The sequence below is a fragment of the Hydra viridissima genome, unplaced genomic scaffold, assembly GCF_058129835.1.
Source record: "Hydra viridissima isolate aposymbiotic clone 2 unplaced genomic scaffold, HvirCarnegie_v1 scaffold_6, whole genome shotgun sequence".
Lineage (NCBI taxonomy): Eukaryota > Metazoa > Cnidaria > Hydrozoa > Anthoathecata > Hydridae > Hydra > Hydra viridissima.
Genome location: NW_028324305.1, coordinates 8,773,962 through 8,792,033, shown reverse-complemented (window position 1 = coordinate 8,792,033; position 18,072 = coordinate 8,773,962). Strand labels below are relative to the sequence as shown.

Below are 18,072 nucleotides of genomic sequence, written 5' to 3'. Positions count from 1 at the left end.
AAAGCTTTATATATATATCTCGAATAATAAAATCACTTAGCTGGTATCCTGATCTTTGAGATGAACGAATTTTTCACGAGGAATTTTTTCTCTTCGTTTCACTAGTTAATCTCTAAATATCTTCCTAATCCTTAGTCCGATAAAGAGTTTATTTTGTATTTCCGTGGGCTCCATAAAGAATTGCGTAAATTTACGTCAATTCTAGATTACAGGATTTCATCTAGAGTAGAGAAGATTCTTTACATATATTTCTTCAAGTCAACCGTTTACTATGTCTTTAAACAAACCGAGCATATCGAAGAAGAAAGCCTGCGCATGTCGTTAAGCTTTACATAATACAATTTCGCGTTCATGAGCAAAGAAGCTAAATTGGCTGTTGTGTTAGCGAACGAACTCAATAGTACACAAACAACAATTAAATCACATCGGTATACCCTTCCTTAATTGCGACTTAACAGACACTGCCAGAGTGACTCAGACTTGCCCTCTCCCTAAACACAGCAGATTACCAAAATTAGAACGCAACATCCAGTGCGTTTTAATTATGGCAATGACACCTGCTTAGTAAATTCTCACAGAACATAGATTCTTCTCTAACTTATAACAACTACTGAAACAAATTATTGCACAAACAATAGATATCATACTCCCCAATATTGTAATAACAGCGGAATTATCAAATCTTCAGAAACATAGTTTTGGAAAAAATAAAATTTCTATAAAACATATTTTCTTATAAATCGTTAAGCATGGAAAGGAATAATTAACAGAAAACTGAAATACCGCTGCAAAACATTACAATATTAAAAGAGGTCATTCGACCAAAATCATTTAAATTAGATTTTATCACTGACACAATTCGTCAAGCTATATTTAACGACCATAAGACAAGCGAAGAGAAAATATAATTCAATTTAATTTGATTACTCCGATAACCAAAACATTAAAAGACGAAAAATAAACAAAAAACATGTCAAAAGATTAGAAAATACTAGATCAGAAAAAATCCTTTAAAGATATATATGTCAATCATAAAAAAAACAACTAAAAACTCAAACTACCACAAAAAAAACACCTTAAATCCGATGGAAGACAAACAAAATAGCAGATTAGAAAAGAAGACAAAAATATAAACAAAAATAAAGAAAACAACAAACCCAAAAACTCAGTGTTTAGAAAGATTACAACAAAAAATGTCCAAAGGCTCAAAGAAATCTCGTTGAAAGGGTCCAATTTGACAAAATAATCACAGAATTAAGATTACAAGCAAATTCTAAGCATTTCTGTGCACTTGTCGCCAATTACGGTACTTATCACTGAATTCCTTGACGCCCTTTGCCATTTTTTTGCTCTGCCTGAGCAAAAAATGAGCGAGGGAGCCGAGAGGAGTCGGTGAAAGTCTCGAATTTGGCCATTGTATTTGCTTAATAATATTCGGAGGATGGTTTTATTCCTTATGAATATAGTTTATTTGATTCCCTGGCTTGCAATAGGGTTGGTAAGTAGAATCGTTTAAGTTCAAAGTAATATCTAGGTAGTTAACGATTTTAAGATTGCATTTAATGGTTATGTTTAATCCATATTCTTTAAGCATTTTTGTGATTGTTTTCTTGACTTTTTCCAATTCTGGGCCACTTAGATTTTCGAAAACCGCCTAACACATTTCACATTTCACATTTCAAACACATTTCACATTTCTTGATTTGGTAGACAAACATTTTCCATCTAAGCATATTTTGAACAAAATATTCAATAGAAACACTTTGAAAGTCAGTTACAGCTGCATGCCGAACTTAAAATCTATAATAAACTGGCATAACCAAAAAATCATCGAAGATATTGAAGATCAAAATAAGAAATCCTGCAATTGTATCAACAGGTTGAATTGTCCCCTAAATCAACTTTGCCTAACAGGAAACATACTTTACAAAGCTGTTATTTCTTCAGACCTTCCGAACTATTTAGATAAAATATATATTGGCATAAGTGAACCACCTTTTAAATTACGTTATGCAAACCACATTAATCGTTCAATACTGTAAGATACAAAAACGACACCGAACTATCCAAGGAAGTGTGGCGAATAAAAAAGAAAAACGGAAAACCTTTTATTAAATGGAGTATAATCAGGAAATGCCAGCCTTATCAACCAAGCACAAGAAGATGCGCTTTATGTTTAAATGAAAAAACTGAAATTGCCATCTATAGAGGCGCAAATTTATTAAATAAAAAGCAAGAGGTAGTAAGTAAGTGTAGGCATATGAATAAATACATGCTTGCGTCCTTTGACAGTAAAGACTAATTTGAAGCCATTAATAAGAACATTTCTTTTTTAACGAAATTTTAACGGTTTTTTCGTTTTTCTTTAAAGTTTTCTTTTTGTGACGTTTTTTTCATGATGTATTTTGGCTGATGATTGCCGGTACGTCGGTATGAAACTTTAAGTACCAACAAAGTTGTCATCCTTCGCTGCATCTTCTATGCAATTGCTCTTGCCAGCAGGCTATTGAGCACTCTCGAGTGAAGAAGTCTTTTACTAATCACAAATATATATATATACACCATGTAACAACATTTTTGTTTATGTTAATTTTTTAATGTTTCTTACATAATTTTTGTATGATGATTTCAGTGGTACCATTGGTTTTTCTCTATCATCAAGATTTCCTGAGAAAAAGCATAAAGTATATTTCGGAGTTTTCGTATATGTGTAATGCAATTAAAACATTATATATATATGCTGATTTTAACTATATTCGTGTGTTTATTTTCAGTTTAACTAATTACAACTGTTACATGAAGTGGTGAATATGTCTAGTAGATCCTGCAAGCTTTGTCCTGACTCATTCTGTTATGTTTGTGGTTACTATATTAGTCCAACACAAGCTAAACATAAGATTGTCAGTGGTACAAAATTCTTTACTGCATATCATGCTTATTTTGGCATGGCTATGGGAGATCAGGACAAATCGTGGGCACCACACTACAGTTGTGGTAGCTGCAGATCAACTCTGGAAGGATGGCTGCGTGGAATCCGAAAGTCAATGCCCTTTGCGATTCCGAGAATATGGAGAGAACCGACGAACCATCATGATGACTGCTTTTTCTGCATTGTTGACATTTCAAAGTATAAAAAACCGAAAGATAGGCTGACTCTAGTTTATCCAAGTACACCATCTTCTATTGGACCAGTTCCACACAGTGATGAATTGCCTGTTCCTACTCCACCTCAATCCGAAGAAGCAGCTGCATATCATTCTGAAGTAGACTCACCGGATGAACTCAATGATGACTGTGATTTCAGGGAACCGAATGATTCACCTCATTTCCCTATCCAACAAGAACTTGATGACTTAGTACGAGATTTAGGTCTCACTAAATCAAATGCAGAACTTCTGACATCACGTTTGAAAGAATGGAATTTATTAGATCCAAGCTGCAGAACCTCGAAATACCGAAAAAGACATGAAACATTCGCATACTTTTATGTAGTATCAGAATCACTGTGCTATTGTCATGACGTTCGTGGTCTTTTCAATGACATTGGCATTGTTCACAATCCTGAAGAGTGGAGATTATTCATTGACAGCTCAACAAGAAGTCTAAAGGCAGTTTTGCTCCATAACGGAAACCGATTTCCTTCGATTCCAGTTGCTCATTCCGTTCATCTAAAGGAAGACTATAAGAACGTGAAGTTGTTGCTTGAGAAAATCAACTACGACAGTTACAAGTGGGATGTATGTGGAGACTTTAAGATGCTAGCATTTCTTCTCGGTCTGCAAGGAGGATACACAAAGTACTCGTGTTTTCTTTGTTTATGGGATAGCAGGGCTGCAAACCAGCACTTCACAAGACGTGAGTGGCCAGTGAGAGAACATTTACAGCCTGGTTCGCACAATGTTATTAATCAATCTCTGATACCTGTTGAAAAGATCTTACTACCACCCCTTCACATTAAACTTGGTCTTATCAAACAATTTGTCAAAGCATTAAACCCAGATAGTGCAGCATTCCAGCATATTCGGCAGATGTTTCCAAAGGTGTCAGATGCAAAAATTTCAGCAGGTATATTCGTTGGTCCACAGATTAAAGTTATGTTGGCATGTAAGGAGCTTGAGGACAAAATGTCTGCTGTTGAAAAAGAAGCATGGACTGCATTTAGACATGTTGTTCATAGCTTTTTAGGCAACAATAAGAGTGATAACTACAAAGAGATAGTGGAAAACTTAATTGTACGGTACGCAGATATGAAATGCAGAATGTCAATAAAGCTGCATTACCTGCATTCACACTTGGAATTTTTCAGACCAAATTTGGGTGATGTGAGTGAAGAGCACGGGGAACGTTTCCATCAGGATATTCTTGCAATGGAGAAAAGATACCAGGGCAGATGGGATGCAGCTATGATGGGTGACTACATCTGGTGTTTGATACGCGATGACGAGAAACTTCATAAAAGAAAACCTCGTTCTACTGTTCACTTTTAGTGTTTTTTGAGATTGTGAGAGACTGTTACAATACAATATAATGTAACATGATTGCAAAACGATTTATATTAATTATATGTTTAATTGATTTTTTTTTTTTTTACGACCAAACGATTGATGCAATAAAAAATCCAATGTCATATTCAGACTCAGCATACTCAAATTAATTAAGAAACATCAAAAAACTTTGATAAACAGAATTTTTTTTTTTTTTTGTTACATTGTGTATATATATATATATATATATATATATATATATATATATATAAAATCCAACAAATAAAGACGCAAACAAATAATGTAATGAAAAAAATGGAAACCAAATACAATAACAAAGTTTATCGAACAGAAAAATATCACGGTAAGTTATTTTGAGTTACAAATGCTTACATATTTACATTTGAAAAAGGGTATATTATATAGAACCATTGCATTTTTAAATAAATAGTTAAAATTAACTAATAAAATTGAAACTCATTTATACTTGGTAAAAAAAAATTATTTAAACAAAACATAAAATCAATATTATAATGGGTTGATTAGTCTTGTTCTACTTCATATTGGCAGTAATGCATGAATCCACTATCCTACTTTTGCATTGAATTGTCTGCAATTCAATCAATTATGAAAAAATCAACATAATAATGATTAAAACGCAATTTTATGATTAACTAAATTTTTTTTTGAGTGTCACATTTAAACAATAATGCAGGGCTCTATATATAGCTACTACCCCTTTAGTTGTGCTCCTATCCAGTATAAAGTCCAGATCAGGGAGAAAGTAACCAACCATATATATATATATACTTTTTTAAGAAATGACTTATGATAGGTTACATAATTATGATAAATTTCTTTTTGTAGTTTTTATTTTTGCTTTACACTGTAGTAAATTTATCATCCTGTAGATAATTTTCTAAAAGACTTTGTTCTAGAAGTGAAGCACCTCTCCATCGTTGATATACCTTTCAATAAATTGAACTTAAAATTTTGTGATGGTACTTAACCCTTTCATGCGCTGGGTTGTTTTTTAACAACAAATTAAACTCAGCTTCCCCAATGCAAATAGTGCATTCTAGACCATCCAACTATTCGAGCTTTTCAACTATTCGAATATCAAATAGAAAAATCTGAAAATATTCGAGTAATCGAATACTCGAATAATTTATCAAAAAGTTAAAAGACATGTTAAAAAAATAAAAAATAATAATTATAATATTATAAAATAATTATAAAAGTGTTTTATATTTTATTATGAACGATTTTATTATTTTATATATGTATTATTTTTTTTCTAAAAACATATATTTTAAAAATAAAAGAGAATTGAATGTTTCGAAACTTAGACTTGTTCTTCTTTTCGTTTTAATTGCACCTGCTGTTGAGAATACTCTTTTAGAAGCTGTTGAGGTAGGGCGTATTGTTATTAAAGCGTTAAACAAAACGTCCAGCGTTGTCGACCGTTTTTTAAAAGAATCCAATTGACGAAATTCTTTCTTCAATTCAATATATTTATCAATTTCGCTGCGATTGCTAACATGACAGTTTTTTGGTTCTGTAATAGAACTTATTGCATTTTGGAGTTCTTTTTGCAATCCGACTGCAACTGGTGATGTTAATTCTATTAAATCATCTGCATCAGGTGAGGTAGAATCATTATTAATTTGCTCTTCTTCGAACATTTGTGGATATATTTGTTCCATAACTTTAACAGCGAATAATATTGCTGCATTTTTTGATGAATATTTAAAATGAGCGTTAGAACTTGGTATATTTCCACTCTGCAGATAAACGATCAATGTCATTAAAACTAGATCTCTTCTTTCATCCATCCTTTTTTTTGATCGCATGTATCAGTTTTTTTGCTATATTAGTTTGCATTGGTTGCAACTTTTTGTGGCGCAAAATTATCATTTTCTGGAATTGGATCAATATTCAATTCGACTAAGGATTTAACACATTCTGATAGAATTTAAAATCGTCGAATCATTACACTAAAAGAATTCCATCGTGTTTTTATGTCTAACTTTAACTTGAGTTTTTTCCCCATTTTTTGAGCTATATTTTGTTGCAAAATAGAATGCTTTGTAGCCGATTTTTTAAACATTCTTATAACACCTCCTAACCTGTTAATAATTTGATCAAAATCTAACGTCATATCATATTCATCTTCCTCAATAAACACCAAATTGTAATCAGAGCACTGATCTTCTGTGGAATCTTCTTCTACATCTTCATCAACAAAATCTTCGGTATCGTCAAACACTTCATTGCGATTAGAATTTTTTGGTATATAAAAACAATCCATCACGGCTAAATGAAGCGCGTGATTATGGCAAAGTTGATTTAAAACACCTAATATATTGCCATATTTTTTCATTACGGCTGCTGCATCGTTAGTAGATGCAATAACATCATTTTGCTAACTTAGCTTCAACCAAATGTTTAATTGTTTCTGCATTTGCCTGCTTAACTATTTCCGTTAAACCCAGAACATAGCATTCAATTGTATTTGAGTCTATTCTAATCACATGAGCTGTTACGTTTACATAACGTAAAATAGTACAATCTGTCCATTCATCCACAGTAATAGCAAATTTACGATTTGCTGTTTTTAATTTTTCAAATTTTTCCCGCAGTTCAACACATTTTTCTTTATAAAAGCTATTGATGCATTTTGAAATAGTTGTCGGACTTTTCGGCATTTTATAACCTTTTTGTTGCACGTAACCAGCTATAGCTTGGGATTTACTCATTGCTGTGATAGCCATTCCATCAAAAGCTGCGACTTTTGACAATATTTCATTTAAAGATTCTTTTTTTACAAATGGCCAAATATTACTTATTTCAGTATTTTGTTTTTTCTTAGGAATATTATTTTCTCCATCATTGTCATTTGATACCGATTTAGATATCAATATGTTGTGTCGTAGCTTCAAATGATTAATCATAGCAGTAGTTGAACTTCTCCATCCTATGTTCGTGTTGCACCTACCACATTTGGCTTCACCAATATTTTTTTCGTCTTTCTTAAAAAACTCCCATACCTTGGATTTTTTTGACATGGCTAAAAAAACCAGAAATGAATTATATAAGAAAATCTAAAAGATTTTAACTTACCACTTCAAATTATGCAACCACAAATTGTATATTATATTATATTTATTTAACTGTATATTATATTTATTTATTCACAAAATATTAAAAATTATTATTATTAAGATTATTATTAAGATTTTTTTTTATGGAACAAATATGTATTTATATTTTTAAGCAATCAAAATAAACGACTGTTTTCTAAAAGCAAACAAAAATAATGTCACACAAAATAAAAACCATTCAAAAATGCAATTTAAGTTTTCCACTTTAAGGTTATATAAAAATGCTAAGAATTTTTTCCGTTTGCAAAGTATGTTGTTCACTACATGGTGTGCCAGACTTAAGTTTTATATTTGTTACATTCTGATCCAAACTTTAATTAGATCTTGTATTTAAATTACGGCTAAATTGGAATAGGTGCTCTATAGGTTCATCTTTGATTAACAACTCATTAATTTGGTTTGTATTGGATAAATGAAAAGAATTTTACCTTTTTTAAAGAGGGTTTTAGGAAATGCGAGCTGTCAAACTTTTTACTAAATGATTTTTCTAACTCTTTAAATGGAAAGTTATCATCTGACCTTGCTAGTCAGTCACAGTCATTGACTGAACTAGATAGATGCATTAGATTTCAGGCATTTTAAACTCTAAGACCGAATTTATCAAAATAAAGTTAGCAACATACAGGCAATAGTAGCTTTCCCATAATCTCCAAATGCTAAGGAAACTTGTAGATGTTACCTTCTAGTGAACTTAAATGAAGTAGAAACTTAAAGAGGTGGGCAAGAAAGAAAAGAATGAAGTTGAAATAGATGCAATTGAAAGTTCTACCTTTAAAAACTCCACTTAAAATGAATTTGTTTTGACTAAAGCAGTTTGTTAAAATACAACTAGTCACTACTAAATATTTTTCTATTTAATTTAGATAAGCAATTGAAGGGTGCCAATCTTCGAACAAATATGGTAAATTGAAGGTTGCCAATCTTCGAACAAATATGGTAAATTCGTGGATGTTGTATTTCTAACAATTTATCAAGTAGGACATTAGTCCTACTAATAAATAGGTTTATTTTAATACTCTCGGGTGCTTAATACAGGAGACAGGTTGCTTATTTTTTTTTAGATTTTTTACCTTAGTAAAACCCCCACGTTTATTAACTTTCGCAAAAGGTTAATAAGCAACGAGAACCAAGGAGAGAAGAAATAGAAGAGCAGAATCAAGCTATGACCGAAAAAGACTACCCGAACTTGTTTTGTTAGAGATTGGCATTACTCTAGTCAAAACTGTTTATCAGAAGATTTTTTTGGTATAAAATACTTGTCTCCTTGATTAACGCAAAGTGGGCTAGTTTTTTTTTTTTTTTTTTTTAAATTAAAACTACAACAGTAATTATGTTTCCTACCCCCTTGTTAAATAAGGCCCTCTCGCTTATACATTTCCAAGAAAAATTAACACACCCTCAGCTATTTAAACCTCTCCAGTCATAAGCGCTTTAGAGTAGTTAATTTAGTTTTTTTTAAAGATAGATCCTAACTTGCTATTGGCTCCTCAAATGCGCTATAACAAGTATCTTATTTTAGAGTGAAGATGCAAACTCAAGAGTAATTTACAGCTATTTCAACAAACGATTTATAAATACTTAATATTGAGCATTCGGCGATCAAAGACTTCGGATGTGATTCTCGTTCCTATAGCGTGCAACCCATTTTTGGGTTGAAATGATAAAATATGTAAATGATTGGAGTAAAGAAGTATAGGCTATTGACCACTAAGATTGCATAATGCCGTCGCATTTGTTTTTCTACAAAATTCACTGAGACGCCTCTGTTATGTTTCAAAAGAGTTAGTTATTTTATTGATAGGCTAATAAAATGTAAGATTATTAGAAAACTTCTTTTATCTGAGAATTCACCTCATGTTTCAGACAACAGTAATTACATAGAGAGAGGTTTTTATAACGGTATAATTCCATATCACGAGAATTGCCACGAATAAGCGTACTCGCGGTTTAAACTAAAGGAAAGGAAGTATGCCATAAATTGAAAAAAGAGCTCCATTAATCATATAATTCACTCAGCACACAACAATAAAAAAAATTAAAGAAATGAGTTAAAAAGAGACCCGCCCAGCATTATGTACACAGCTTGTGGCCTGTTAAAACGGCTGAACCTCTAAGTTCAGTAACACAGTGCTGGAATAACTCTTATCACATTTAACTGGAAATTACTGTTTTCTAAAACGTATGAAGAAGGAACGAAGACTATTACCATTTATTCTATTTATTTTGTACCCTTTACAGGTTTATGTATTTAAACTAGAAAAGAAAAGTCCCGTTTTTCAAGCTGAAGATGTGTTAATTAATATGAGATTGAAAAACAACACATCTACGTCATGTTATACATTCATCTATTACGAAATGGCTTTAGAACCTAAATAAATCAAGTAAGTCAAGAACTAATTTACTTAACGAAAAGCATTTCCGGTGTCTTATTTCCGGTGTCTTATTTCCGGTGTCTTAATTTGCTAATTCAAAAGTTCGTTAGTATATTAGTTATTTATCTTTGTTGGCAAAAACCAAAAATTCTATGAAAACACAAAATATGTCAGAGACATAACCTTGCATATGCAAGTTTCAAACCTTAAAAAGATCACCTGTGCGTACAAATTTATGCAAATGGGAGTTAAACAGAGTATTGATCATGATTCGATATCAAAAACTTTAGGAAATAATAAAAATCAAATTTTGACATTTCCAACGAGTTGTTCATCATTTCCTGTTCCCATTTCAGCATTTTGATCATACAGATCATACAGCATTTTGATCATACAGATTATTCTCATTTTATCACTTCACATCATATTAAATGAACATTTACATTTTAAATTAAAAAATATGTTGTTTTAGCTATTGTTACTAAAAGGTTCATCAACATATAAAACAAAATGTCAAAAGTGCTTATTAATAAGCAGCTACCCAGCAAGCACACAACGTTGAAACAACGTTGAAATAACGTTGATCGACGTTGATCAACGTTATTTCAACGTTATTTCAACGTAGTTTCAACGTTGTGTGCTTGCTGGGTATAACGGAAGCATTGATTTCAACTTGATAAAAGACCTCTGCAAATCTATACAAACTAAAATTTGTAATTTTTGGAGTAAATTTAATTGCAAAACTTTAGGCTCCAGATTCAAAAAGCAACAACTGGAAACATCAAATAAATTTTCCTATCAGGTGTGCTACAGTAAAGGTATCTTTAAAAAATATACATACAGTAGCGTGCAAAAGTTTATAAACAGCTAACTTTTTCAAGTTTTTTCGCCATAATTTTTTGACTTTTAACTAAAAATGAATGAAATTTTTAATAATTATTCCTATAATGTGATTTTAATGTGATTATATAGTATGATTTATTGAAAAAAATGATAACCTGTAATGGAAGGAAGAAATAAAAATTTTATTGAAAACATAACCGTGCAAAAGTTTATTAACAATTCCATACCCCATTAAGTAGGTACGCGCGCATCTGCGATTTACGGCACCGATTTTAAAGATAAAATCTGTGACCATTTTTTTAGCGCGTGCTCGAGGTAGGTGTCGTAAGGATGGATTTTTCTCGTCTTTTTTTTAGAATTTTATATTGACTTAGATAATATTTGAGAAGTAGAGTGTTGTAAGTTTATTGCAATTGGTTTTTTTTTTACAGTTACAAACGCTTTCACGTACCTACATTAAGGAAATTAAAGTTTCATTAAGAAAAATGTATTTATGCTAAAATTATTTTATTGGATATAATATTTAACTTAACTTGAATTTAAAAAATAATGGGAAAATCAAAGTAATCGTCAAGAGAAAAGAAAAATCTAATAAAAAGTGCTGTAGAGAAGGTTCCTTATAAGCAAATTTCTGAGCTTTATGTGGCTAAATCAACAATTAGCGTGCTAGTTAAGAGATATAGAAACCAAAAGACACTTGAAAACAAGCATCGTTCAGGCAGGCCAAAGATAACTACAGAACATCAAAACAGAATTTTGGTAAAAAGATCCCCACAAAAGTGCTGTCGAATTAAATAGCATTTCGAGCAATAAATGTGTTGTTAAGTGCAGCGTAGATACTACAAAATGTTGCCTGCATCAGCATAATTTGTTTGGTCATCGTCCTGCCAAGAAACAATTAATTTTATTAAATAATCGCTCAGCTTAATTGAAATTCGCAAAAGATCATATGCATTGGACTTCCAAATAATGGTCAAAAGTCTTATTTAATAAAGAATCAAAGTTTTTTACGTTTGGTAGCAATGGTATCAAGTACATGAGACGTCCGAAAGATGAAAGACTTGCTCCTAAGTATCAAATGCCAACAGTTAAACCTGGTGGGGCAAATAACGGTTTGGGATCTTTCAGTCGTGATTTAAATGGTCCACTTCATCGCATCGATTATAAATAAATATAATCGATGCGATGAAGTGGATCAACAGAGGTTTTGTTCAGGGGGCCCGCACGGGAACCACAAGAGAATATTTTTGGAAGGGGCCCGCACGGGAACTGCATGGAATGTGACCCACAAAGAGCGTTTGTTAAGCTTAACTTGTGCATCTTGGAACCAATCTACGGCCTGTATGACCACACACATGTATTTGAAACTTAGTAAACCTGTTATACTTTATACTTTAATTAATAGTCAAATATATATTGAAGTCTAACTATATTTCTGATAATAAAGAATATGAAGATGATGCAGATCCTTTTTTTTTTCGGCTGTCTTGGTCCTGGTCTCAGACGTTAGCGAACCACCTGCGGAATTCGCCTTCGATCTCCTTTTGGATTGCAATAGTTGTTAATGCATTTCTTTTTCCTAAACGAACAAAAGAAGAATTTATATATATATATATATATATATACACAAACACGTTTCGATTTGACCGTTTAGATTAAGTGCTTAAAATTTCCATACCAGCAGTTGCTGGTATGAGATTTTTTAATAAAGTTTGTGTATTAATACACAAACTTTATTAAAAATATTTTACAGGACAAAGCTCACAGAAAAAACATTTAAATTACACACGTTTCAAGATTATTATGTGAATAGCATAAGACTACTTTAAATATTTCCAGTTTGAACAAACCTTTCCAGATTGTCCAGAAAGAGTACACAGTCTTTCAAGGTTATTGGAAGACTCTGTAAGACTCTGTATCTTTCTGGGCAATCTGGAAAGTTATTGGAGAGAATGAATTCCACCATTCTTTTAATGGCATCATTTAAGGAGCTTCCATAATGTCATATGTAGGTAAGAAAATGGTATTATGGGTTTCCATAATACCATTTTCTTACCTACATATGACATTATGGAAGAGTTCAAACAACGTTTTATAACCGGATGCGTTTCCTAGCGTTAACATATTTTGGAGATCAAGACTAAGTATTTTTATTGTAGCACTACCACTAGGAGGATTAACATTCAAAATTTACAAACTCCTCAATTAAATTGGGGTTTAATCTCAAAGCTTTCCATTTCCTAGGAGATGGAAAACTTTGATACCTTACCACAGCTAAGTTAACTAGGTACCTTACCACAGCTAAAGAACCTCACCTGGGCCAATATAGGATCAGTTAAACATCATGACCAGGACATGGGTTAGGGTATAATTATAAAACATTTAGTTTACACATTACTTATTTATTTTATAAAACATAAAATAAGCCATGAAGTTATGAAAAATAATGTTGTTAAACATGGAAAATAAAATACTCACCAGTGTTCTCTTTATTGATTGAACTTTTAGCTGCTCCTCCAAATCATTAACTTCTTTGATATTAGAAAGGGGAAAGTGAATGTCATTTTGCAACTCATTATCATTTTCCAACTGAGGTATATTTATTTGTCGCATAATAGATTGTAGCATGACAGAATGAGTCTTTTGAGTTTCTTTTACTTCTTCAAGAGTTGTTAATAACCTCTTTATAAGAACAGCTAAATCATATGTAAAATATTGGTTTTATACTCTACAATTTATTATACAATACAGTCACAAACTCAATTTCAAAATCTAAGTTATAACCTCACTATTTCAATAATTTGAATTACTTCAATTTTTTTTTTTAAATTAGTAATCATGAAACTAAGTAACTTTAAAAAACAAGCTTACTTGAGTTTATCGAATTTAACACCTGAGCTGATGTTTCCATTATACTTTTTGAATGACTGGGTAACATATCAGGTTACATTACATTAGGCTGGTAATCAGAGGTACTGGATTGTGGTAGGCACATTTTGAGACAAAGATGAGCATGAGCTTGATTGTATTGTCCTTAAGTGTTGAGATGATGTTGGTTTTGTAACCATAGAGATGCTTGTATTTCTGAAACAACAAGATAACAAAATAGGTATAAATGTACTAGATTTACCAACTATATTCACATTTAAAACTATTACTACGGCAATCCATCTGTTAAAGAACCAAGAACCACACCTGCCATTTATTAAAAAACCTTCATATCTGAAAATATGAGATGATAAAAGTAACAAAAACCATTCCATAATACTATTTTATTTATTTATAATTTTTTGGTGTCTCATAATCTTAGATAAACAATTTAGGACATTATAGATTTAATTTTTTTACGTAATCAATCTGTTTTCTTGATAAGAGTCTTCTATTTCATCATCAACAACATCATTTTCTTAGTCAAAAGAATGTTTTCTTTTTGTAAACAAAAGAGAAAATTATTATTTTCAAATATTATTATAAATTAAACTAAAAAATTTTATTAATTGATTTTATTATCGAAACAATAGACAGCAGGCTAAAAATAATTTGAATGAAAAATCCTAAAATGATCTGTAAATCAGAAAACAATTTTTCTGCAGTTAAAATTAAATTTAAAAAATTAATATGTATTTACATTTATTTTAACTCTGAACATGAGTGAAACAAATTATACTTGAATTCTCTAACCTAATTTTTTGGTTTCCAAATTTCTACAGTTATTTTAATCATCTGTGTCATAGTCAACATTAGATGTGTCTTCAGCCTGTTTTTTTTTTTTCATTTGCGCTTTTAAGAGTGTCTAGAACAAATTATATTTGGTGTACATTTCATTGATTAAATGCAATGTCTGTGAAATACTTTACACGCCAATAGCTAAGTATTATGCTCTAAACAATTTTTATTTATTTTTTTTTTTGCAAACATGAAGACCACTCTTAATGTAATAGAAATGGGAGAAAAGAGTGCTCTCCTTTTTACCATTGCAAAACCATTTTATTGATGACTAATTCAGAGTCCCTTAAGAAGCTCTAAAGTCTTATTAAGAGAAAGACAGGATTTCAGAGAAGGATCTCTAAAAACAACAGTACTAACTTGCAGTTCCAAGAACTCGCATTTTGTATAAAAGCCTTCTTCTGGGTTACTTCATATTTTTTTGCCATTTGACACTTTACTTGCTGCATTTACTGGTGGATAGTAAAAATTTAATGCAGCTTTATCTTTAATTAAACTTTTAAAATTCTGCTTATTTCTATCAACCATCCAATTTACAAAAAACTTTAATCAATCTCTTTAGTCTTAACATATTCAACAATTGCATACATTTTAGTGTAGTAAAATCAAAACTGCATCAGCTGAAATTTAGTAATCAATGTTAATAGACATGTAGTCATAACACTCACCATTCTTTAACTTTTTTATAACCAAATAAAAATATTACAAATTAATATCGCAACTAAACTTATCAAAGTAAAATTTTTAAATATTTATTTATTGATGGAGTAACAACTTGTACATTCACAAGTTCTAAACAAAAAAAATCACTCAAAGCACCACCAAAAGAAAGTGTAATATTAAAGTTGTATAAGTAATAAATTACTTTCTTTTGTAAACTATAGAAATATTAAATTGACTTGAAAAAAATATTTTCAAAGTTAAGATAAATGCAATTGTGGTAAAGCAACAAATCCTTGTTTAAATGGAAGTAGAAGATACTTTGTCAGCAAACTAGCAACAGGAAATGTTCATCTAATTCCAGTAAGTTTGGTCACAAAATATATTGAAAGTGAAATTGAACTAACTGGATCTGAAAAAAATAGTTCAGCATCTTCAAATTCTTCAAATACAACTTAAGCATTAATGGTTTCAGCAAAGGTAGAATTGTGCAAAATATTCTTTACAATTCCTAACTTACTTTCAATCTGAAAGCAATTGTCTTCAATGGATGTGGAGATAAAATACCCATGGTATTGTTTGAACTAGAAATAAGAACAGTAATCAACAGGTATAGGACCATCTAAATGAATTCTCTTCAACATTGGCTCATTTTTATTGGAAATGCTCTCATTGATGTTGCAGTGCCCTTCATTAATTCGGCGAACTATTTGACCAGTTGGACTTTGAGGCTTATGAACTAACTTTTTTAATCTCCCAAGGTAACTTTCATATTGAAACGCAAATACCTTATCAAGAACACCATAATGTTTAGCATCACTGGGCAAATGTATTAAAGAGTGAATATTATATACAAGTTGATTTTCACCATACAACTTATAAAATGTAACCACAAAGTATTTTAAGAGTTGTTCAGCATAGGCAATAATTTTTGACAATAAATTTGGGTTCAGCAATATCCTTATGGCAACAGATAAACCAAGGAAGTTTGAATATATTGTGTCTTTTAAAATAGTTTTTAAGACAACAGGCCCAGTGTACAATAAAAATTGTCTTAATTCAGTAGCTTTCCATTTTTTATATTTTGAAAGAGATCGTGGTTTTCTTGTAAACTCTCTGGAGATGTGTTTATGCATAATTGCTAAGTTGTTAGATATCATAGATAACTGTAACTGAGATAGCTTACAATCCCCACGTGGTCCATGAATCCATTGAAATAAAAGCCTGCGCATCACATCTAAACACACAAGGTGCATATATTCCAAAGAAAATTCTGTAATCATACCACAACCTACCTGCTCAATAGGCGAAGAACCTACATGATGGTCAGAATAATGGCGCTCAGTAAAGGTTAGGTTTGTAATTGGTGGTGCTTCTAAATTGGACAGTGTCACTTTGTTACACCATTTGCCACGCTGCATGCATCTCTCACATGAGTTATAAGCAGAGTGAGGCCTAATACATTTAATAAAAGCCCTTGCTGGTGCATCACATATTATGGCATCAATCTTCACTATGTAAGTTTTACAATTAAAGAGAAAACCATGTTGCTTTAAACTCTTGATTTCTGAAACAAAATCATTCAGATATTCATCAAGAGGTGTAGGTTTTTTTGTACTACTGTAAATTGCAATGGGAAAAGGTCCACTTAATAGACACTATTTCAGTGAACAAAGAATTGGCCAAAGAGAAATTGAATTGCTATTGAACAGCGGTATACCATCAATACTATTATGAATATGCAAAAGGTCAACTATAGAATCAGGCTGATTTAATTTAAAAATAATACGCAGCCAATACTGCACCCCAAAGTTAAAATATTCTCCAGCAGCAATATGCTTAATATCTACAGTTCGCTGAGTGCTTAAAAGAGTTCTTGAGTCATCAGAAAGATTGGAGTGATGGACTCAATATGTGCAATAAACTTTTTAAAGTTGAATGTGATATACGGTAAGTTATTGCCCAACCTCGCAACTTGTTTTTCAGTGTACAGCCATTGCAGTTATAGTTATCATTGGCATCATCACTTATTTTTTTTTCATCAATTTCATCAGTTTTCCAATCGTCCTTACTATAATCAAGATCAACACTAGATTTATTATCAATACTATCAGAAAACTTTTCTGAAAACTTGCTTTGAGAACTTAACCTATCAAAATTAGATATAGGTTCAATTTGCATTTCATGAACATTTGCATTCTGATTAATTTTTTTTCTTGATTTACTAAAATTTATATTGTTCATAGTTCTATCTAACATGGAAATACTAGCACAATTCTCATTTTTCATACATAGCTCTGTTACTATTATTGAAATCTTTGAATTAATTCTTCTTCGTTTTGTTCTATCTGAACACAACTTGAAATCATCATTAGATGTTGCCATTATAATGTTTAACTTTACTTAAAATTTAACTGTTGTTTAAAAAAATATAACATAAATAAAAAACAAAAGAACACCCCAAAAATATTTTAAAAACAAAAGCATTTAAAAGACACTATGCTGTCAAAATACATATGGGAACTGAAAGATTTAAAAAGTTAATGATTTTATATTGAACTGGTCCATTCTTAAAAGAGCACCTGCATATAATGACATTTCCAAAAGATTTGAAATAACGACACATGCAAAACCAAGAATGTTTATTAAATAAAAAATTGGAATTAATATCTAAATGTAGATAAGAAAAAAAGTTTCTTTTGAAAAACAACAAACCTATAAAATAATAATAGTTCCATTCAAAATGTAAAAATACAGAAGCTATCACTTCTAATGAATTTTTTTTGTAATGGCTTACAATAGTGTCAACATATTCCAAATGTT

The 18,072-nt window shown here is 31.0% G+C and overlaps 2 pseudogenes across 2 annotated transcripts; both read right to left on the bottom strand.

The window, feature by feature from the left end:
• Positions 1-12,275: 12,275 nt before the first annotated feature.
• LOC149886894 (uncharacterized) lies at positions 12,276-14,255 on the bottom strand (annotated as a pseudogene). Its single transcript, XR_016453531.1, has 3 exons — positions 13,735-14,255; positions 13,342-13,559; positions 12,276-12,442 (listed from the first exon to the last, which is right to left on the bottom strand). The product of XR_016453531.1 is annotated as an uncharacterized LOC149886894 (transcript).
• Positions 14,256-14,554: 299 nt separating this feature from the next.
• Positions 14,555-17,634, bottom strand: LOC149886893 (uncharacterized; annotated as a pseudogene). Its single transcript, XR_016453529.1, has 2 exons — positions 14,950-17,634; positions 14,555-14,656 (listed from the first exon to the last, which is right to left on the bottom strand). The product of XR_016453529.1 is annotated as an uncharacterized LOC149886893 (transcript).
• Between the last annotated feature and the right edge of the window lie 438 nt (positions 17,635-18,072).